Here is a 24,395-nt window from a genome sequence, read left to right as displayed (position 1 = left end):
TAGCCAATATAATGAGACTCTTGTTACAGATCTTATACTATCAAATTATGTATATTAAATACTTATTTATACAACTGTCTAATAAATGAATCCAATGAAGTATTATAATAAGATCAAATTGCTAATTACTAATTTTGGACTACTTATAGCAGCCTGGTCAAACCGTGCTATATCAATATTGATTCAAGCTATTAGTACAATTTTAGACTAAAATCGGAAGTTATCGAAGTAGGTAATACACATTAATAAGTATTAATATAGTTATTATTGAGCAATAGTTAATCATGGTTTGCCACTTTTAGAAATAAGGTCATTATGTATATATTTTTCCATTTACATTTTTCAACAATATGTTATAAAAGCAATGCATATTCTATCCAGAGTCCTCAGTAAATAACCGTTTTGTAATACAGTTTATTTAGTTTAATTAGTACTAATATGTATATGTGTTTATATTAATTGAAATACATCTGTCATTCCCATACAACTAAATTTTAATAACCATACAACACTAACATGGACCCACCAAACCATCCCGCCCCGTACCACACTCGGTCTTATTCGAGTGTATCACGAGGCCTTCCGTTTGGATGTCAAGAATCAGCAGCTGTTTACGCCTGGGAATATCTTGAGAGCAGATACCCAAGTCTTGGCTACACTCTCAAGTGAGTTTACTGAAAGATGTAACTTAATAAAAAGTGCCATGGTTGAGAAAGGCGCTGAGACTTTTTAGATCATTATTATGAGTTATAAGATACAAATAATAAAGCTAAAACAACACGGACAAACAAAATTATGTGAAGAGATTTTCATGTCCACAATAAGATGCCGATTTTTAAAAAAATGCAATATAATTAGGTGTATAGGTTATAAGATAAGCATACAGTTTTATTTTTATCGTATACCGTAACGAGGTATAACCATAATAATAATATTTCAATTATTTTTTTTCAATTTATTTATTTATTTTTTAACATATTGTGCATATTACAGATTATAAGTTTAATTATAATATTATTGTCTCGTTCACTCATATTAAATCTTAAATATTCTTTATGATGTTATCGCTGTTTCTTAAAAATTTGAAGACTTCGAGTAGACTTGAATAATTGTGAGATTTTTATGTAGTCAAATAGATGTCACTGCTAAATTTACATACTTACATTTTAGTGGTTAATAAATTCTCGTAAATTAACTATTAGTATATTATGATAATTGAAAAAAATAAATTATTGTTTTACTATCACGGTTTTGCCGCTGGTATTTTCAAAAGAAAGTGCTAAATATTTTCTAAGTAATGAGTACTTGCCATTTATATATATTGTGAAAATACGCATAGCACATCAATCTTTCAAAAATCCTGTAGCACTGGGTGCTGTTGTTCGTGCTTCAAAATAAGGTTCATTTAATTTTCCGGTCTCATTATCCGTTAATGTTTATAATACATACTTATAATAGCCTTGTAAACAAATACAGCGTTGCAAAGTCATGACATCTTGACATGATGAATAGTTGTTTTACAGTGATGTAAAGAAATTTAAAAGTTTGAAATAAGAACAATCGATTTTTCTCATATTTATGTAACAATGATTTTTATAGCAAAAATTCATCCATTCAAAAATAGCAGGTTAGTAGTTATACACATTGAAAGAACAGAAAAATCAGTATTAGTAAGAAAGTTTTCGTTTATACAACGTATAAAGATATTATTTAACTCTTAAAGTGGTACAAAAATGACAATTGAATTAGAGTCAAGTCATGGAGAACCGACAGCCATAGATCTCCCGATGAAATCTTCAGACAAGGGAATCCGGCAATAAATTAAATATGGATCAATATTTTATGAAGTGACTTTAATTATGTTTTAATTAAGGTAGTACCTAAACACTGATGAGAGATCATTAAAATACAAAAATATCACCATTTATATTGCGCAACGACTTCAAGTAGGTTTTGGTCTCCTTGAGAAAACACATCCTTTCATCTTTATTTTGAGCCCTGCCAGACAGAAATATAAAATGTAAAGCACTTTCAAAATTAATTATTTTTAATAATTAAGATTTGGTTACCTGCTACAGTGTTGTTAACACAAATTGCTTAATATATAAAAATAAATCGATGAAAAAGTTTTTTTTTATATTTCAACAAAATTGTAATTGCACTAAGTCAGTGGTTCTTAACCTTGTTGGAGGTACTGACCCCCACCAGTTTCATATGCGCATTCACCGAACCCTTCTTAATTGGAAAAATAAAATATGATTTTTTTCAAATTCAAAACATAGGTAGGTATATATTTTACTAGTGCACAAAATGAACCGTGCATCAACATCACTGTGTTGTTCACAAAACAAAGCCATTAAAACGTGATTTTCACACACAAACAAAAACATGATAATGAATATTTACTGCAAATCAGTGTGACTTCTGCTGCTGCTTTTCAGAGACCAGTTCAGAAATGCGCGGCTTCACCTTGGCAAGTGCCACTTTCATGTCATTTTTGCAACAAAGTCTATTTCTTTTCTTCGTTTTTATGTCCAGCATCCTCGAAAAGGATTGCTCGCAAAGAGGTGTTGTAACAAACGGTATGAAAATCTCCAGAACTTTCTTAGCAATAACAGGGTACGTTACCATTTGTTTTCATTTGATTTCATCGAGGTATTCATCATTCACATCTGTTATCTCACCTCTTGTCTTAACCTCCGCCGAACCCCTGAGATTGACTCACCGAACCCCTGGGGTTCGATCGAGCCCAGGTTAAGAACCACTGCACTAAGTACAATATTATAATAACGAAAGTTAATATTACGTTCATGCAAATATTTTGTAAGTTTTCTGAACTTTAAATAGGAGTTAAGTAACTTAAACTGTTAAAAGGTATCTTTCATAAAAGTTAAGTTGATTTTAAAGTTTTTTTATTCGCACGAATTTCAGACGCAACTGAGTTATTGAATCTATATAGAACATAATGAAAATACCTTCTAATTAGCTGTAATTTGTCAAAAGATTTAAAAGTTTTGATATTAATATCTGAGTTTATGTAACGTCTCTTTTAAATATACCTAATATGGGAGCTATTACCTAATTTAAAAAATAAACTATATTGATCGGAATCTGATGATGAAAGTTATATAAAAAAGACGAATATACAAGGGTATCTCCATAAGAGTCAGCGGAAAAATGTCATATCTCCTTGAGTTTTGTTATGATTTAGGTTTCAAGTAGTTTTATTTACAAATTAGCATGTCGAAATTAAAAATTTACATATAAGTACTTAACAAAACTGGTGAAAATCAAAATTTATACTTGAAATTTACTATTTATATTTATTGAGATTTTTACTGAGAGGGATATTTAAAAAATATGTTTAAAAAGAGATCGGTAAGTCAAAAATGGAAACTATGGTATATCTATAGTATTCGGTAAATAAGGTTTTCGTGAGTTGAAAAAAATAAAAGCTTATGTCTAATAACATAAGAAAATGATACATCGAAAACACGCTCCCAGCATGTCAAATGAGCACATTTTCGGCGTAAAACATATTCCCTCCAACGAGAAAAGATTGTATCGACGAGGAGATAAGGTTCGTTTATTAGCGTACATTTTTACCAAGGGCTGGCTAAAAGGGCTTTGACGACAATAGAAGTGCGCCAGGATCTGCGTCCTGTGAAAATATATTTTCCTGCATAGTAGACGCTAATTATGCTACAAAGCGGAAAGAACATAAGAAATGAAATCTTCTCTCCGAGTCTTGTGCTTTGGCTTTAAATTGTTAAATAGCGTTACGTTCGCATTTTCTCTCTTTCCGTTTCCGGAAATTGAATTTAGCCATTGTATATTATAACAATTTTATTTTTAGACTTTATTAGATATTATGTTAGACAGCAAATAACAACTAGGATAGATGTATTTCATTCTTTTTTTTATCTTCAGATACCTTTTACTGACTGGAGGACTGGACCATAATATTATAAAATAAACAATTTTTTATTCAACGAATATATTCGCATGATTCTTAAGGGCGGACGTGCTCAGCTTGGGTCAAATTGGAGCTTTTATTCTATTTTCAAAGCATGATCCTGGACATTCCTTAATGTTCATGGACATACATAATTCGGAAGCGCCCTAGAAACATAGTGATAGAAAAAAATCTTCTAAAAATATGGTGACTGGCTAGAGTTGAACCTGTATCAGATTCCGACTAATGTGTTTTAATAATTTAGCTACCTGATTATGACAAATTAACCGATAGTTATGCTACTGAAAAACCTCTCAAATTTCGTTAATATTGGCGACTAGAGTTTGTAGTTTGAATAAATGTACCAATAATAGGTAAGTACATACCTTAATGACACACAAAACATCAGGAGCTCCACAAATGTTAGTGTTAACGTACTTGCACTTGCTAATTAATTATAATATAATATTCTTTACTTTTTGTCATCTACAGATTTTGATATTTTAATGAGTTTTTTTTAATATTGTAACGATCATTTACTATACTTCAATTTGGTCTCTTCTGTATGATTAGGGAATAAATAAAGTATAGTGGGTGGTAGGTATTATTATAATGATAATATTATGAAATATTAAAAAAAATACTTTCAGAATACAATAACTATTTTCATTTCAAACTATTTACTTGTGGTATAAAAAATATAGTTCCCAGTTCACACTATCGATGTACCTTTATACCGAGTATGTAATTATTGTTAATCTATAATTAGGTATATTTAATATATTAGTTTAGTTGTATAATGGGAATAATGTTATTAACATTGCAACTGATAATATGGATAATATAACTTGTAGTAAATACGACTGCTATTATAAAATATTCTTTAAATATGGTATCAGTATTATTTTATAAATTTTAGTGATACACTGGTACGACCGTGTTGAAAACCACCAAGTTCTTGAGCTGACATGTTTGTTTTTGGCGATGGATTTATGTACGAAGTGACGCATTTGATTGGAAGATGTGTTCCAGATGTCGTATGAAAGTACGACGCTTCGTATTACTACTTTTTCCTCACTCTGCAGCTTTGCTTCAAATGTGATTTTTGTACTGGTAGGACATGGTAAGAAAAAAATGTATCACCATATTGTTTTTGCCCTATTCTCTTGTACTGTTTCGTGATAGAGTGAAAGAATATTAGTAGTGATATGTTTAAACCCACGGCAGAGTAATTGTTAGAGCTCTTCTGAAGACGTAGGTAAAAATACATATTGTTTTTAGAGGGTATTTGATCGAGAGCTAAGACATGTGTAAGGCAGATGGCTAACAACCATATCTCGAATGAAATCCTCAGTACCATCTTAATATACCATTATTCTCCGGCGCGTTCAGGAGCGAAAATGCTAATTCACTTTTTTACTTAGTAGATTAATGTAAAACTAAGTGCCAAATTCCTTATCTTAACAAAGCTTTTATGATAATACATAATTCCCAATAAGAATGTATGCCTCGATGGTCAATTAATAATTGAATGGTTAGTAGTGATATTATTAGGTACCTAAGTGGCTAGCTCGTTAATCACAGTTCATAAACTAATACCCTCGTCAAAGTATCCGTTTAACTTCTGGCTTATAATGTGCGGTTAACAATATGACACTTTATTATTTGTAAACCGGTATAGTCCCACCTTATATTGGCATTGTCCGCAAATTTTGCATGGCTCACTTTTGTGTTCCATGAGTATAATTTTGAAATGTCTGTCTCTTATTATGCCCCCGTGTTTTGAACCTTTTATTAATGTATTAATTACATTTAATAAACATCAGTAATTATATACATCACATAAGTACCTAATATTACTTAGGCTTTGGCCTCCTTTGATTGAAGACCCATTGCTCAGGCCATCTGTCTAATTCTTTTTAAAAAATAAAATTATTCTTCTCTATTGCCATGACGCATTTGAGCTTCACGACGTTCTCAAAAATATCTGCAAATTGCAGCTATACTCTGTGTCGTATAAATATAGAACATTGTACCACTATGTGTTTAATGTCCTCTTGCACATCAAATTTATCGCAGAGCTGCGAATTGTTTCTCCCTATTAGGACATCAAAATATTTGTCCATAGGATACGATTTTAGTCTTAATGCTGGTTAAAGCTCATTTATGTTCAGGAATGATTCGAAAAACTAGGGCATCGGGTACCGAAAGGCAATATGTACTTACCGCCATTTTTAGATTAATAAAGTCTGAGCATAACTTTTTGCACAAGCAACGAGTGGTCCACTGCCATACTATTTATTGATAACATACTTGCATGCAGAGTTTGGTATTCTATAATGACTGAAGAGTATAAATAAGTTATTAGTTATTGTCGTTTAGAATCGACTGTCACATTGACAAACGTCCTAGTGTATTATGATATTATTAAACACAGAAGAAGTTTGTTTACTTTTATCGTCACTTTCAATTATTAATAACACAGCACCACTAAATCAGATGAACTCCAAGGTCTCCAAGATACGTTAAAATAATCTTAAAGAAATCTGAAATTAGGACGACGGACGCGTTAGTATGAGCACTCTATATATAGACAATGACAGGACATGACAAGTCATCCATAGACAACGGGAGGGGCGGAAAGATAGGACCAGTCGTGATTGTATCAGCTTTTCTCTTTAGTCGGCAATGACTTACTTCATTTCCCCATATCTAGAGATTCCCTGTGGTGGAAGTCTATCCATATGTTCTGGATTGGTTCCTTTATAGACTTATTCCTGTCTAAGCACTACTAAAATTTGAATTAAAATTTTTAATGTCAAATCGCGTTATGTTTTAAATAATAAATCGAATTTTATACCAAGTATGTTAAAATTTAACTATGAATACGTATTATTGGCAAATATATACTTTTAGAAAAATATACACAAAATACTGTTATAATTAATATATCGCAAATTAGCACAAGTATCCACCAAGATGATAATTACAATATTATCTATTTTTTAATGGCTACTTTCAAAAATGTGTTCAGTCAACTCAATTGAGAAAATAGAGGTATTCGTTTTAATATGCCTTACTGATGCAATTTTTATCTACTCAATAAATTGAATTGATCACAAAATTTTAGTACAATAACTGGAAGAAAAAAATCCAGCAAATAAGTTTGATGTCTTGCAAATAAAAGTCATGATGAATCACTTAGTTGACCCATTGACAATTTTATTGTCATCGATAGTATCTAGCTCATACAGGTTTGTGACTATATCCATCTTAGACAACAGGTGTCCTTAGATGGTGGCGTAGAGTGCATTTGAAAGTTTGAATGTAATTTTCAAGAATAATCTACTATTGTGTCTCAAATGCGGACTGTTTAATCAATGTTTACTTCCAGTGATAACGTATGTATGCAAAACTTGAACTCTTAGTAACAGAAAAATTAAGAAAGTACTACACAACGTGGCATAGATAAGTGTTTGTCATGCGAAAAGATAGAAAAAAGGATCGAATGGATAATAGAGCAAACGAGAAACGTAATTTAGTATTCCAAAATTTACTAATGAAGATTAAGCAGATACATGGCTTACAGACAGGATTGCAATAATTTAGTGGTAATTTTAAAATATGAAACTCTACTAAATAAAATGAGTACCAATAATCTACGACTAATCAGAGTCTATAATTATATAAGTTAATAAGTAAGTTTTTGAGTATTAGTGTAACAAACAGATAGACAATATTAAAAAAATACTTAAATACTTTGTTGTTTGTCAAGGTATCATGGAGATAGTAAGATAGGAGATCGATTTTAATATCATTATACTTACATGAAAGCACCTTTTTCATCACCTACTAAAAAGAGTCATTCTTATAATATTTTTTGCACTGATTAAAAAAACTGAAACGCTTTTTAATGAAAATTAAATACGATATAATACGGTAATAAGAGAAAATTTTGTCTTGTAATTAAATGCTGTATTTTATTGTACTCAAAAAAAGACTTCGAGGAAAGTTTTAAATAAGTTCGCAAAGCATTCTGTTCAACAATAAATTTCGTGAAACGCACACCATGTGATAGTTAAAAAAGTTGTAAACATCAAATATTATGATTGTCCTCGAAAAAACCTAGTCTTCTCGAGTCGTATATTAAACCGTTGTAGGTATGCTCGTAAATAAAAATAACAATAAAAATTTGACCTCGGCTAAAATTTATTATTCGCATATGAAAATTCCTCCCAGTGAATGATCATATCGATCGTATAATTTTAACATCTATCCTATATAAAAATTATATGCTCAACGATGTTTGAAGGAAAAGGTTATTTTATTTTTAATTATTATAGGGTAACTTACGATACTTTGAAATGGCTCGAAAAATATACTTACTTATTATAAATAAATATAATTAGGTATATTATATTATATTATAAATATCTAGTTGAGTAATATCGTCGGTTATTATCGGGCTTCGAAGAAGTATTAAATCCTTCAAATAATTTACCGACGGTTTTAATTTATTTAAAATTTTTCCAAAACGTCTAACATTACATTTTATTTATTATAAGGTTTTCAGAAAACAATTAAATATGTACTTAATTTAAAAAAATATTAAATTTCCGAACAAGATATGAATTACTATTTATTATGAAAATATTTACTCGTTGCCATTATTTATCGGTGGGAAGGTATTTATTATTTAAAATAGGTATATAATTTTTAAAAGCATCAGAATCATACCTATTAGAAAAATTCTAATAACATTACTTACTATGTAAAATTTTTCAAATTTCGCCAATAATTATTGATTACCATAATATTATACCTATATAACTTATAAATGAAAATAGTCGAAATCGATATTGGTTAATTATAAACAAATGTGAAGTTATTGTATTACTTTTTAACAATTCAATTATGATAAAAATAAAATTTACCTAGTGAAATAATTACAAATTTGGCTTATAAACTCCGTCAGAAGAGAAAAAAAGGTACTGTTCGGTTATCAGGAATACAGCGGAAAAAACATTTTGAAAATACCCGATATACTGGATTATTTGATAGTTTGGGTTAGTTTAGGTTAGGTTAGGTTGGGTTAGGTTAGGTTAGGTTAGGTTTGGTTAGGTTAACCTAATAAATAATCCAGTTTATCGGCTATTTTCAAAATGTGTTTTCCGCTGTATTCCTGATAACCGAACAGTAGCGAAAAAAATTCTGTATTGTCAATCAATTTGTCGTTAGACGAAACCGGTCATGATTTACTACAAAAGTGTGGAAAAATACTGTTAATAAAAATATAAAACGGTTATAATAATTGTGTTGGGTTTTTAACGATTCAAAGATAAATATGGATTATATAAATTCCCCATTAACAAAGGTGTCCGACAAGGTGATACCATTTCACCTAAACTATTCACCGCGACTCTTAAAGACTTATTTAGGAAACTTGATTGGGAGGAAAAAGGTGTTCCAATTAATGGGGAGCACTTCAGTTACCTGCGCTTTGCAGATGATATTGTTATACTCTCACAAGACCCGAAAGACCTCCAAGGTAGAATGCAAGAACTCGCGGATGTCAGTCAAACGGACGGTCTAAAAATAAATTTCTCAAAGACAAAAGTGATGAGGAACTATTGTTCGGACCCTGCGATTATCTGTATTTATGACACCCAACTCGAGCAACTCAGCAGCTACGTCTATCTCGGACAGCAGGTGTCCATAGACGGAAGCATGCATGATGAAATTGCTCGAGGAACAAAGCTGGGATGGAGTGATTTCGGACGACTGAATAGTATCTTCAAGAGTGACCTACCATTATGTCTTAAGCGTAGGGTGTTCAACCAATGTGTGCTAACCGTGCTCAAATATGGCTGCGAGACGTGGACCCTCAGCACGAGAGATGTCCAAAGGTTAAGAGTCACACAGCGACGCATGAAGAGGTGTATGTTGGGCATCAGGCGAAAGGACCGTAAGAGAAATGAATGGATTAGGAAGCAGACAGGAGTACGCGATGTAATAGACTTTGCCAAACAGCTGAAATGGAGATGGGCGGGGCACATTGCTTGCCGAAAGGACGGCCGCTGGACAAATGCCGTTATCCAGTGGTACCCAAGGGGCATGAAACGGCCACAGGGCCGCCCTAAAAGCCGCTGAATTGACGAACTGGTAAAGTTCGGCAAAAATACGTGGCAGCGAACTACACAGGACCGAGAGAGTTGGAGGAGGCTTGGGGAGGCCTTCATCCAGCAGTGGATTGACCCCGGCTGATGATGATATTGTTACTGTATCATCGTCATATTATAAGATATAGGAAATATAAGATTGTTTCAATTTAAAATATTCCATAATTGAGTTAAAAAATTCGACCACTTTATAATATAATTTTCCATGTTTGCTATAAATAATATTCATAAATTATAGACTTTGCAAGCGATTCAAGCGGAAATGTCTGGACTAAAAAGTCAATAAAGTAAATTTATGATCAAGTTTAATATATCTACTGAATATACAGAAAAAGCTTCATGAAATGAAGTGAAGAGTAAATTATTGATCAAAGAAATACATCCTAACAATATAAAAAAAAATCCGTCAGCCACATGCCAGTGTGTCGGCTCGGGCGTGTTTTCATCGGAAAATCTATACCTGGTTTAATTAAATTCAGAGGGAATTTTACATTGCACGTGCACTTTCATGAGAGGCAATTTCTAAATGCTAGGTTCTTTGTGATGAAAGTAGACTAGCTGTTTGAAGGGAGTAATTATTATTGTTTGCAAAAGGGTTGCTAATGGCGACGGGCGTTTACATTATAAGTACACACGTTACTGATTTTGTAACACAAATGTATAAACTTGTTTTGATGTGATAAAAACAGTCGGGGTGAAAACATTCGTGATAATATTACTTTGAATAAAATTTTAATAGAAAAACACGTATGTATCTACATAAATTAAATAGGTACTTACTTGGTGAGTCATATTATTATACCCACTTTATATAAACTTCACTTAGGCTTTATGATATTCATCTAAACTTCATATGAGTTTTTCATATAGTTCTCGTATATAATTAGACTTGAAATTTGGTATAAATATGCATAGTATACGAAGATGACAATATAATAATTATATTTAATTAAACTTTGAGCTCCATTAATTAATTGGTCAAAACAATGGAATCCCTATACAACTTACTTTCTTCCTGATATTTTTGTTTATTTTTTATTTTTCATGATTTTCCAATAAGGCGTATATTTTGATATGTTTCAGGCATTGAAATAACACGGCATTATTATATACAAAGCTAACATCTATCCACGATTATCGGGTGGTATATTATCCGCTTGGTAATTCCCGGGTTTGAATCAGTGGTCTGGAAAAATTTACATGTTTTTCAATGTGTGTTTGAACACAGAGCATGTGCCTAATAGGTTGAAAAAGTGGTTAACATCTATTTTTCGTAAAAATCTCTTAATACAACTTATATTCTCTGATATAATCTTCTTAGGATAAAGTCTGTTAAAAAAACGCTGAATTTTTCTGAAAGGAACAAAAAAATATTTTATAAAATCTCCGAAATGAAATTTCGATAATCACTTTTACTTATATTTCCCGGTCATAATATTTTGTGAGTACCTACCTAATTATTGTTTGCGATTAACATTTAATATGTTTGTAAAAGAAACAAAAAGCTATAAATTCCAAGCTATGAAATATTTTATACTCCCTTGCCAGGCGCACAAATTGAAGGACCGCTTGTTGAAGTGTGGGTATGTCCTGAGGCCTTGGTCCTTATACGAGTAGACGGCGTGTGTCCGCGAGCCGGGATTGTTTGCCACCACAGTTGACATATACATTATGTCTGCATACATACATTATATTTGCATACATCCGGGCCCAGTTTACAAAACTCTACACGTACTTGCTTTTTCTGCGGGTGTTTGCGCTGAGAAAATGGACTGGAGGAAATTAAGGTTTTGCTTTCCGGATGTAGGCGCCGAAAAAGGTTGAGCGTGAAAGCGATCATAGAAAAAGGTGGGAAAATATACATACTGTTTAACTTAAGTATACATATACTTGGTTATTTACCCACATCCTACATGTATTTATAACATTTTTTCCCTTCATTGTACTTACGTATTTACATAATACGAAAAAAATGAGGGGTTTATTAAAAAGCCTAAATATATTTTAATTCAATTTTGTTTGAACACCGTGACCAACATTTTATTTCTCTCAAGCAATAAAAAGGATATTTGAAAATGGTCCATTACACTTTGTACACATTGTAAATTTAAAAAAAATATGTGAAATGTCAGAAATGTGAAGATTAACAGAAATGACAATTGCGTCAGACATACCCAATGCTGCTAATACTCGAAGATAGTTTGAAATCTCTTTATATGGTTATTTTGTACTATAGAAGCAATGAAATTATATTATACCTAATACTTATGTTTTATTATATTAAATCTATGTTTATAATTGATCGATCTCTTGGTATAAAAAAACGAACACAACCAACTAAATGATATGTCTCTCTAAACTCTAAAAATAAAGTGAAGTAATATTATTATTATTTCAGTATTACAAATATATTTATGGATAGTATCATCATAATCATCTGAAGGGGTCAATCTACTACTCGATAAAGGCCTTCCCAGTTCCTTCCAATCTTCTCAGCCCCAAGTTCTTCCCTGTTACATACATCCATCATACTTTATGAGTTCGTTTATCTAGCGGGTTTTAGGGTGCCGTTGTGGTCGTTTAGTCCGCCTTGGGTACCATTGTTTTACGGTGTCTGTCCAGCGGTTGACAACTCACCGAAAGAGATATCCAGCCCATTGCCATTTCAAATGCGTATCGACCTCTATCACATTACGTACTCTTGTCCGATTTATTATACATTTATTTATTTTGTAACCTTTCCGCGTTATACCGAACATACACCTTTCTATGCCACGTTGCACTCCCTACTCGTATTTTTTGGATTTCTTTGGGATTTTCTCTGGATTTAATATTATTAATATTAAATTTGAGGAATTTAATATTCTTAGTATTGTAGATTATTTTGAAGTGATTTGTTAAATTGTTTACATCAGACAGGAATATAAAAAAACTGATCAATTATTTTTAATTATATTTATGGATAGAGTTGGAAATTTCTTTAGAGATTAAAGTTTGAAGACATATTTAAATACTGACAGTTTGATTATAAAATATATTAAAGTTTTTGTTTGTCTAATTATCATAATATTCAAGACAGTGTTTACAAAATAAGTTATAGTATTTTGATAATTATAAGAATCTTTAAGCTTTTGCAAACTTTTTTGTTTTAATTAATTTTGAGTTATCATTAAATAATTTAGAAAAACAAAATGTTATTGGCGTAGTAAACATAAATTTTTCTATAACTGAACACAATTCTTTCAATTTTCTGCAGAAAATTTGTATTCATCTCAATAAAATTTTTTTTTTTTGTTTTTCTAATATATTTATGACAATATTGTTTTTGAGAAGATTATCATGACCCTAATATTTTTTATCACAAAATTATGTACACACACATATATTCAACCTGTTATCTATACACATAATAACATACTCATTGTTCTATTCTGAAGATTTTAAATTTAGTTACTTGGTAATTGCGCAAATTACGTAAGGCGCTTATGAAACAAAACATAAGTGAAGATTATTAACGGATAGTTGAACTTCATTCAATATAATAAAAATAGAAAAAGAGTCTCCATTTCTATGATTCGTGAATGGGGTAAAAATAAAGGGTGATATAGAGGCATGACAAACTTCAACGGAAAACACAAAGGAAAAATCGCTGAGTAAAACATCTAAAAGAAACAGAAGGGGCTCATGGTAAAAAATAGGAACATGTTTGAATTTATCTCATTCATTCTACGACTCAGTAACCAGAATAATGATGGTCCGATTGACAAGCTCTCATGGAAAAAGGTACTGTAAAAATTCACTGTAAAAAGAATTTGGTTCAATAATTAATTTAATGCATATATAGTGACACGTCAAGCTTATCATATTGTTATATTATGTATTATGAGCGAATGTGGGGAGTTTATTTATAACAGTTATCATTGGTTTATCCGCAAAAATATTTAAAATGAAAATATATCAATATCACAGGCATATTATATTTAAATTTAAATCTTGTGCTTGAAAATGCATTTTCATGAAAATATAAATCTACATATTATTTTATAATTTACTTAGTACTTATATACAACTCATAATATGTAAAAAAATAGTGAGAGATGCGATACAAGATTTTTGTTTATTTTTTATCAAAAAGGTGGTAATGAGGAAAACAGTATATTAACTATTTTTGAAAAGTTTTATTATAAATAGAGATATGCAGTTTATTTAAATTCTAAAAGAACTTATAAAAATATTAATTATTTATTTCTTTTTGGCAACTAAACATAATATTATGTATATTTTTTAAAATTTTATAATATATGTTGATTGAAAATATGATATATGTTGATTGAAAATATGATATATGTTACAAGATGACGTGTAAAAAGAATTGAACTATTTTATGTATCTACAATTATTATTCTGTCATAATATTATGATTATTTTTATGAGTCGGTAAAATCATAATACGTAAATGAACTGTTGTTTTTATAATAATATTACGTAATTAAAATTATTTGGTTTACTAAGTAAATATAGCAACTCAAAACAGTTACACGTCACCACAATTTGTATCAAATAATATGTAAATATGAATAATTTGTAGAATATGTAAACACCTACTAACTGTAATATTGTCGATATTATTGTGAAATTGCTATCCCCGATATTAATTAAATTTGTAATTAAATAACGATTTTGTCTATCAATAACTACTATTTATTAGGAATTAATGTGTTAAAGGAATTGTATAGAGAATTAATAATAATGTTGTCGACTTAATTCCATAGCAAGTTAACATGATTTAACCTTGTTTGTGAATATAATATTTTACCAGTCTGATACATTGATTTCTTCCTCACAATTTAATAAGTAGATCATATTTTGAAAGATGTCTTATTAAGCTCCACTAGCTATACATATTAGATACGTATATTCATACAGTTCAGACGTCTGATTGTTACCTACTTTTTCATATTTTAATATAAAATAACACTATCACATTAATTGAATTGGTATAGTTACAGTATTGATACGATGGGTTATATTAACTTATTATAAGTATCTAAATTTAATATAATATATTAATTAGTTTTGAAGGTAATTTGTATGATTTGACTTAGCTGTCGCCTTCATTATACTAACACAATGCTTACGGGCTCTTTTAATAAATGCCCGTAAGCTATGGGTTAAGGCTATACTTAAGCTGAGGCATGGTTTAAAAAGATCGTGACTAGGCGATGCGTGGATTGTGCAAATGATGCGAGCCGAACGAAATACAATTTGTCATAAAAATTCAACATGCGTCTTTTAATGTTATGTTTATTATTATATTCGTAATAATAATAGTATTGACATGTTTTCTTTTTCAAGTACATGCGGAACGTTTTTTAGTCATCTTTACACGATTTAAGAATATATTCCTCCGACGCCATCACAAAACGAATTGACGTGCTCACACCTCGACTGTCAGTCTCCGATTGGCGAGGACTGCGAAATTTCATTCCACTTACTGTTGAATATTATTTGCCGTTTCACTTATGTATGCTCTTAATAAATAGCTACTAATACCTAGCTGAATATTATAATTACAGATGTGTAGCGTACCATATCCACATATGCATACAATTAAATACCGATCAACAAAGCAAACAAAAAAAAAACATCACAAAAGTGTTTTCACCAGTTAAGTTTAAAAGAAAAGCAAAAATATTTTTTTTTGATTTTAATTTGTGCGTAATTAAGAAGCCAAACGATATTTTCTACAATTTTCTAGATTATTTCATACAATCTACCCATGATTAGTGTGTCAATTGAATACGCCCAGAAATTTCTGCGCAAAGCTATTAAGTATAATTGAAGTGTATTGAATCGTCCATACGTCGAGCAATATTATTTAACCACTAGGCAAACAAATCAGGTATTTGTGAGGCCGTAGCTAGCTTTCCACAAATGTACATACTTTTCAGTGGAAATCAATATCCGATTCAAGCCAAGTGAATGAGGTCTCTGTATTTTTATCCAAGCATAAGGTAAATACAGTGCGCAAGTGTTTGCCCGTGTGGACATAATTTAAATTAAACAAAAGTAAGAATGTGTAGGTTATATTATTTGAAGTACTTCCAGAATAGTTTATCTAAGCGATTCTCAACATTTTTGTCTGAAAAACTCCTTTTACTGCAGCGTTTAAGTTTATTTTAAATTATGAAATATACACAGAAAATGGAACTTACAGAATAAAAATGAAACAAGCGCCGGACAACCTAATTGAATAAAAACTATTTTATAAGGGATGGATACTTCCTTTCTTCCTTCCCTCTTATTTCGTGGGTTTGACGAAGTGTGTATGGTATATTTTATCTTTTAACTGTTCACATTACACTAATTTGATACAACGCGAGTATACTAAGTTTGCGGGGTAATTTATACTGAAAATATGGCATAGTCAGACCATGTACCTAGTTTAATCGAATGAGTGGATATTCAAATAATGCATTTTGAATTTCACACGTTCAATATAATGATCTTTGGCGATATGTTCTGATATAAACCTATTTTATCATGTTCTTGTATTGTTTTCATATACCAGAAGTTGACAGCTAGCTTTAATTAAATACGCCTACTTATTATTGATATTGTGACATTGACTTAGTGGTTTCTTATGTAATATTATGTTAAATATTATCATGTGGATTGCAGAGGTAAATAAAACGCTTAGCGCGAGCTTCGATGCTAGAAGTGCTGTGCTTTGTGCCAACGCATGTCGTTATCAGTTTTAGGTTTAATGTTTGAGTTACGAGGTTAGGTGAATGTTTACCTAATAATTTATTATGCTTGAACTATTTTGCATTATAATATGATGTAATGCCACAATATATATATATACATATATATTATATTTGTATATTGAAGTTGTTTGCAAATGTAAATAGCTACCATCGAAATAATGTAATATCAACTTTGGTACCTACTAACGTATCCAGAAGTAAATAATGTCGCTCAATAATACTGCATTTGTAAACGGTATTAAAACAAGCATAAAATTATAATTATGGGTTAAAATAAATTTATCGCATGGCGCATTTTTACATAAAATATAAACGTTGATTTCTAGGATGAGAAAAGCCGGAGAATTTTAATAATATACACATTTTTCTACAAAATCTATAGATTATTAAGACTTTGCTACAAAATTCTTAATATTCGTTGGTTATACAGTACCTATGCCTTTAAAGTGTCTCTTTTTCTTTTTTTTAGAATTATTAATAACCATGTCCTTGTTTTTTCGTACAAGGTGGTTGTTAGTAATTTTGAACAATCACAAACACCCAGGCTTTGAGAAAAACACATAACATGTTTTTGTCATGACCGGGAATCGAACCCAGAACTCTCGGGTGAAAGGCCACCACCTTACCCACTAAGTGTCTCTTATTATGATTTGATTAACGGACTTAGATGGTTAACAGGACATTATTTTTAGCGTATGAGAGTATCCTACTAATATATAAGTAATAGAAACTGATCCTTATCTTTATAAATACTGTACAATACGTTTTATATATTGTGTTTTATTTTAATTAATATAATATACCAAGAATTTACATTTAACACCAAACACAAAAATGACTTATGGGTATCATGTTCAACTATCATTGCCTATATTATATTTTATGCTACTCTTTCCGGGAATAAACCTACTTAAATGTAGTATTTAAAAAAGTACCATGTTGATGTAATGTAATGTACCTAATCAAGAATACGTGATATATCATATTATACTCGTACCAAATTATTTATTAGTTATTGTTAAGGGATTTTAGTAGTGTGCCCACGTAGTGGATAATATCTTCAAATATTTTCATATGCTCTTTCAATATAATTATTTATTTCTCATGATATGAAAAAATGGTAAATTTGGCTATCGTTTATACATTATGTATGTCTATATAAAATATAGGCAACGTGTAGACAGTAAAAAGTTTTCATTATCGAAACTGTAAAATTTCTTGCAAAATCTACTTATTTGATTAAAGGATCATGGAGAATTCGATGCCTCACACGGGCACCTGTCGACTAGATGATACGAATGCTTACATACAGTCAGGGAAAATAGATGATAGAACAACTGGACGGCGAACACCTAGGCACCGTAAAGATAAAATATACGCGTAAGCTATGACTTGAACTAGAAAGTAAACAAAAAAGTGTTGACATGTAATAAAGCGAGACAAATGGATATTATAAAGACTCACGTTGATAGTGTCCTTTTATATTCCAGAAAAAATTGTACCTACCAATATTGCGCAAAAAAAGCTGGGAAAAAATCAAAATTTCTCAAACTGCGCAATGTATTTCAACGATTTTTTGGTTGGCTGAATATATTTCACTAAATATTAACCAAACTCTAAATTTGATCATACGTAAGATAATTCAATTATCTATACATATTTAAAAAGAATTGATCTTTTTATATAATCAGCAATTGATTTTTTTAAAGATATTTTATTAAAAAACATTATAAGGGTAATATTGACAGCTTAATCTGCAAACCGGCTAACTCCATTTAGGAAAATTGTTCAGGAAGGAGAAAAAACATAATTACTTAACTATCAAGCGAAATTTAACAATTCCAAAAATACACTTTTTTTACAAATAAGCTGCACTATGAATAATTAATACACTGTTTTAGATCCCTTGTCAAATATAAATAAAAAATATATAAAGAGCGGAGTTGTTCCATTTATGATATTGGAAATTTGGCACATGCAGTTGTGTGTTTTGTGTGAATAACGATAACGCTTTTATTTATAGGCTTATATTGAGATTGTGTGAGCAAAAAAACATGCTTTATTTATAGCCATCAAAATCTCACTTTTGGTCAAAAGTGCAGTTGGCTGGTTTGTTGATTAAGTACTTGATATCCTCTTCTTTTCAAAATATTTTGAATAATTATAAGCTTTACTGAAATAAGGAATAGTGAATTACTGAATTATTGTTAACACTAAAACTGTGTAACATATTATGCAGGCATGTGAAACTAATATTGAAGTATATATGTATATATAACACGGTATCCTTTTGCACAACAGGTTTACTTTATAAATTGTAACTATCAATTACATTTTGTATTCAGCACGTTCACGATAAAATACGAGGAGGTCGTATGCGTTTTACAAATCACATAGGTTAGCAAGTGTGTGAACAGGGCTGGCGGTAAAGCCTTCGTCATAAGTTTATGTATCTACCATGTAAAGTCTTATTTTTTACGTATTTTTATATCGTGTAATATTGTATTTGTTTTGTTTTAATTAAACTATATTCCATTTTTTTCATAATATGGTACAATAACATCGTAAACACAATGTTATCGAAGCCTTTTATCTTACAGAAAGGTAAAAATTAAACCCTATTTAAATAATTTGCGATTAAGGATATGATACACCACACTATCGAAATGAGATGGTACCTGAATGCCGAAATATTGGTATATAGGTACTTAAGCATTGCCTTGCACCCTTTACTATTTTACGTAGCGATATAATGCATTGTCTGAAACTACACAGTATTTGCATTAGCCGTGGGATGTCTAGAGGTGGCTATAGATAAGATTTTATGTCTCTAAACAATCTATACAGATATTAAGTAATTTAACAGTATTTACGAGGTAAAAAGTGAAAAATAATGTAAGTCTAGAGGCCATTATAAAGATGAAATAGTAAACTTCTGCGAATGGATAACTAAATTATATAAATTATGTCATTGGAAAAACTAAAATCTGCGTTAAATCTTTAGAATAGCATGATGAAAAGTATGTTTGCAAGTTCCCCCCCCCCCAAGAAAATCACGTTAAGTAATAATACAATACTAAAGAAAATATTTTGCTTATATATATACTTTATGTCGGTCTATACATCAGCGGTTGTCAACCTTTTTTATTTCATGGCGTTTGAATATTTGACGGCGTCCTAAAAAAATGTTTGTTTTGAGTATGTCTTTAGAATCGATTCAATTAAATATTTTCCATTCCGAATTATTTTTGAATGTTATTTAGGTTTCATAAAAGGTGTCAATGATTATTGGTTGTTAAGCGAAGTCAATCAATCTTTGATACAATAATGTCTGTGATAAGTAAAGAGCAGTTTAAATTATGGTATCGCTTAAAAAAATCAGTCACCAAACTATAGGTACAAATTTATCAATATGATAATTGATTATGCATTATAGTATTTAATTAAAGGTGTACACTTTATAAACTATTTTTTTACGTTAATTAAATTATTCTGTATAACACACTAAAATTACATACGAGTTAAATAAATTAAATATCATTATCTATTTTTAATAAGTTCCAAAAAATTAGACTCAACATATGGTGTTAGTATAAATTTACAAACAAATAAAAAAACCTTATAGAGAGTCAGAATAATTTGCCAACTAATCGAATGTATTTTTCATAATTTTATTCAGTAATTTGCTTATCCAACACGTGCCCTAACGAAAAAAAATTTGCATACTCTGCTCTCGTGCCTTAAGCCGATTCTGGAAGCAAATACAAACGATCCTGCCGCCACCTTATTGCCGAGCCGTGAGGGGGCTTACCACCCGGTGAGGAAGGGGGGCTTACCGCCCCATTTCGCGCCCCTCTGCGCCACACCACGCTGCCTTTTATTGTGTTGCCGCCCAATCCGTTTTGCGGTTTTATCCCATTTTAAATGAACCGGTAGGTATGTAGTGCGCCTACCAAAGGATACTGTTTTTTATCAGCCGGCGCGCCGAACAAAGAACGCGCGGGAATAGTAAATAAGATACGGGAGCTTGCGAAAACGATTGCTTTTCTTGGTCTGCGTTGCGCGTTGATATATCTGATTTAGCGGCCTTGTTCCAGGATTTCTGTATGCGCGAAATTGAAAATATTGCTAAAATTTTTACAACATCTGCAATATGCTAACAGCAAGTTTCTGTTTTGGTAAATTTTTCATCATGCAATAATATATTTCTGAAAATTTTTGGCGAGAGAATAAATGATACATGTTTCACTACACGTAAAGCATAAAAAATATTTACCAAAAGTGCGTTGCAAAATTTTAATTTTACAACGTGTTTTTTAGCTCGTATTCTTATTTGTCCGGTACAAATCTTGCAATCGATTTCTAACTGACTTCCCGACTAGCTAGACATTTGAAACTTTTAGATCAGAACACGATGCAAATGCATTTTTTAAATACTTTTAACCATATTTAAGTAGAATTGAATTCAGTTAATTCTGGTTTGTATGAAAAGTTGTTTCGGAAGAAATCCGTAATCCAATCCACTATTATTGGTTGCTAGGGGTCTAGGGTTCTAGCAACTAAATTATTAAAATATACGTGCGTTAATATGGAAATCAATATGAGTTGCAAAATGACATTTTAGTATTATTTCTATCGAATACAAATTTTTTTGATCGTTTAAGCTAGCCAAGTCAAGTTTATATGATTCAATAGAATATTTAAAAACGTTGTAGGTATATAAAAAGTTCTTTTTATCTTGAAATTATTTATTATTACTTGTTGAGAACATAATATTTTATATTCATAATCAGTACAGACTTATTTGCTGTTTGGAAATCGTCACTTTTAAAAATTCTTATAAATAAATATTTATTTAATAAGTTAAATTACGAAAAACATACAATGTGAGCTAAAAAGAAAAAAACGACTTGTGTGAACGAACAGTGTGAACAATGTTTGCTTTATGATTGTCAAAGACAAAGGCTCCTTAAAAATTTAACACTTAACCTTGAAATGTTTATAGCTCAACCAAACATCAAATCATTTTTGTGTATGTAAATATTTCTGAGAGGATGTCATCTCCAAGTATAAATTATAATACCAAATGGTTGAAGCTAACGTGTTATATTGTGATAATATAATCATTAATATATATTACATACACTGTAAAAATGTACAGCTAAATAAGCCTCAGTTGAGACTTCTTAGCTTAAAAAAATAGTTCAAAAGAGTGTTATATAATGGACACCTTGGTTTGAATACACCTTTTAAGGCACTTGAATGATAAAAAAAAATTATAAAATATTCTGAACTGAATGTGTGCCAAATAACGTTTTTTACGCAATATAAATAAATAACTACAGAAAAATCCTTTTCAAATAGTAAAAAAAAAATCGAATCGGTACTATTCTGACCTTCTTAGGAAGAAGGCAGTAACTGACTTTCACACACTTTCGAGATAAATGAAATAATGTGGTTTTTTCCAACTTTAGTACTGTGAATTAATAAAAACCGGTGATAATTTTTATAAGTAGGGTGATAAAATACAAATTAAGTAATAATATACAAGCAGTAACTGAAATAAATACGTGCAATTACTGGCTTTTTGCTAAGAAATTTGTATCATTTTGACAGATGTCCATTTTTTCACTAAGGATTTTAACGGTATTTTAGTGATAATTCTAATTTTAAAGTGAACAGAATATGTAGCTTTCAACATTACCTAGCGGATGGCATTCATAACTGAATTTCACAAATTTTTGCATGTTACGGCCTTCTTCCTTAGAAAGGCAGTATTATGGAATGTAACATAAAAGGAAATATTTGTTTTGGCTATGTAATGTAAGATATTATAAATGGTTCAGTTGGTGTACTTTTTCACGTGACCCCCACAAAAAAGAGCACTTCCAAGAAGTATTCTGATAGAGTTAAGAAGCTGAGACCTGAATCAAGCAAGCTAAAGAAAAAAGACAGTATTGTACATGTATAATCAATTCAGTAAAGAAAATGGAAAAATTTACAAATCCGTACACTTGTACCATTGTGGAAAATGTGATGGTATGGAGGTGTGAAGATTGCTCACTTAAAAATGCAGGAAAATTCTGGATCGTTTATCTGATCTAGCTTAAAAGTCGTATATTTAATCTACCTTTGTGAATGGCAAGCCAAAGTAAGAAAATCATATGTGCGCTGGATTGTTGGATGATTAGTGCCAGACTGATATAAAGCGATTCAGGAGCGGAGTTCAAAATGCTATGCCTTGATTTAGACGGTTGTGCAATTGAAAGAAGAATACCAATAGAGTGACTAATTTTTAATATTGATACTATAGACCGAAGGTACTTGATGGAATTTGAATGAATCGTGGTATTTTAATTGTTTATAATTATTAATTACTAATGCTCTATTATTAGGTTTTGACGATTTATTATACCCTTTATCGAGTGTATTATTATTGATAATGTAGGGGGTTTTTACAAACACTTCAAATATTCGTTATATTTTTTTATTGTGACCCTTGATTCGATAGGTAGGTAATTGAGATTTTACCTACTATATTGTATTGATTTGTTATATAAATAAGAGTTAATAGTATTTGTTGTCAGTGTTTATTTGCCTTTTGGTGAGTGTAGACGGTGCCTGAAGATGCCGAAAGGCGAAACCCGGGTCGCAATAAACGACTTAAATAGAATAGTACAAAAATTAAATCCATCTAAGTAATTTTTAATTTAAATAAAGCTAAGTTTTTTTCTCAAAAATATTTATTTCTGTACCTTGATTTAAACCACGCAAATAATGTGTTTGAACGAACAAAAAAGTTTTCCTTGTTAATTTAAAATGCCGTTCACCATTTTGTTGGTAAATGTGAGTATATTTTGGTGATATTATAAAGAAAAATCCTTGTAATATAAATTAATATGCGTGAAATTATGCAAACTACGTTATACTTCGATCGATAAACTTTTGTATGTATATAAAAGAAACCCTAACTAAAGAATGTATACAGGTTTTTTGAATGGCGAGTGATTTCTTTGATACAGCTTGATTTATTTATAAACGACCTGACGTGCCCAAATGGTTATTTCGATTTTAGAAAACCGGATGTCTTTTCTATTGATATAAATTTCCGGACGTGACTCGTGGCATCTGGATAGTAATAGAAATGTGATTATTATAATAATATCAACTAGTATATTATAATGTAATTATATCAAAGAAGCTAATAAAATAAAAATATGAAAAGGACGTATACCTTAGGTCTCACGTGAACCGACATAATGAAATTAGCAAGAGAATTATGTCAGTGAAAATATACTTATTGCTTTGGTCGTCTCACCTCAACCAACTATAATACTATACTACTACAAGTACTAGTAAAACATCTCAAAAAATCTGGACACTAAAGCGCGAAATACATTATGGTGTATTTCGCGGCCTATCACCTGACGTCACATTAAGCTGCAGCTACGGGAAAAAAGTATGTAATGTCGTTTTTCTTGGTGTTTAAAT

The 24,395-nt window shown here is 30.6% G+C and overlaps 1 protein-coding gene across 1 annotated transcript in view; it reads right to left on the bottom strand.

Annotated features, from left to right (window-relative positions):
- Positions 1–24,395, bottom strand: part of LOC147068400 (potassium voltage-gated channel protein Shaw-like) — a 418,216-nt gene that overhangs the window by 316,953 nt on the left and 76,868 nt on the right. The gene's annotated exons all lie outside the window — the stretch shown is intronic.

Source organism: Rhyacophila brunnea, unplaced genomic scaffold (assembly GCF_057557595.1).
Source record: "Rhyacophila brunnea isolate RB1 unplaced genomic scaffold, BYU_Rbru_1.0 scaffold_3, whole genome shotgun sequence".
Taxonomy (NCBI): domain Eukaryota; kingdom Metazoa; phylum Arthropoda; class Insecta; order Trichoptera; family Rhyacophilidae; genus Rhyacophila; species Rhyacophila brunnea.
Note: the sequence above shows the minus strand (reverse complement) of the source record. Positions and strands in the feature narration are given on the sequence as shown.